Genomic DNA, 1,368 nt, shown 5'->3' on the forward strand with positions numbered 1-1,368 from the left:
AACTGCAAAATTTCTTGGCTATATCATGACCTATGAGATTTAGCTGAAATATTAAAGTCATGCACCTCTCATTTACAATGACATTTATGAATCATGAGTGTCAAGGCCAAATAACTAGTGCCTAAGTTATGCTTATTTTATAAGAGGAACTAAAATGCATACACGCATATATATACAAACACATATGCATACATGCACACAGATTCCCACAGCAGGGTACCAGAGAGTCTTCCTAGAGGAGAGAAAATTGAGAAATCTCAGCCCAATTATTTGTTTCTTGGAATTTTCACAATTATTTGAAATACACATAACTTGCCATTTTTTTGGTTCCTTTTCACATTATCTCTTTAATTTGGAAATTATTTCTCTTTGTTTAAAACGTTTAACTGATCACTGCAATGAAGAAAATCCTCCAGTTGGAGAGAAATCACAATATATCAGAAATGGCAGACATCTGTAGCCAGAAGTAACTGCAGACACTCTGAGAGGCCTGCAAATGTATTAATGTGTGAAGAAACAATAGAAGAGACTGAAATAAGTCATTTGATCCTTTAGAGTAAAATCACCCAAATTCTTGGTATATATCACTGACTTACAGCTATTAATAGTCTTTTAGTTAATTTTCCTCATTAAAGGAATTTGCATATAAAAACTCTAGTATATATATGCATATATATATAATTTTCATATAGATGTACATAGAATTTATATATATAATTTTTACTGGTTTATAGTAACATAGGCTAAAGGCTATTTGAAAAATAGTACTTGTAGAATTTTTTATTAGTTCATTTCTTTTTGGTCTTGTTTAGATTTTTCCTCTATTTTGAGGCACCTAAAATTTAGTGGGTACACTATAAAGGTGTAGAGGATATATGGAAATTTTTGTTTCTATTTTACACTAATAAATACTGAAATGAAAAGTAAATATGTTTCTCCTTTCAGGAAGAAATATAGCATGAACACAAAACACATAGGGTGAACAGTATGAACAAAATCTGTCATGGGCACAATAAGACCCATGATAGTCATGTACATTATTATATAAATTTGCCTGTAATGAAATCAGTTTTTGTTTGTTCTGTTTCTCAGCAAAACTGACATTAGAATCTTGCTTTAAGGTAGCAACTTTTCAAAGCTACGGCCCCATTTAATAATAATGTTTTCATTTAATGTACTGTAGTTAGGTATGGGGAGTGGGTTCTTTAATAAATTACTTTCAGAATCCTGTAAATAAATATACTGTGTTTCAGAACTAAATGATACTAGGCTGTTTAACAAGCATATAGTCATGGGGCTTGACTCTAAACTTTTAATGACTTCCAAAACTAATTCATTACCAATGAATGCAGAGTTTTTATCACAAAG

The sequence above is a fragment of the Balaenoptera ricei genome, chromosome 5 (genome assembly GCF_028023285.1).
Source record: "Balaenoptera ricei isolate mBalRic1 chromosome 5, mBalRic1.hap2, whole genome shotgun sequence".
NCBI classification, from domain to species: domain Eukaryota; kingdom Metazoa; phylum Chordata; class Mammalia; order Artiodactyla; family Balaenopteridae; genus Balaenoptera; species Balaenoptera ricei.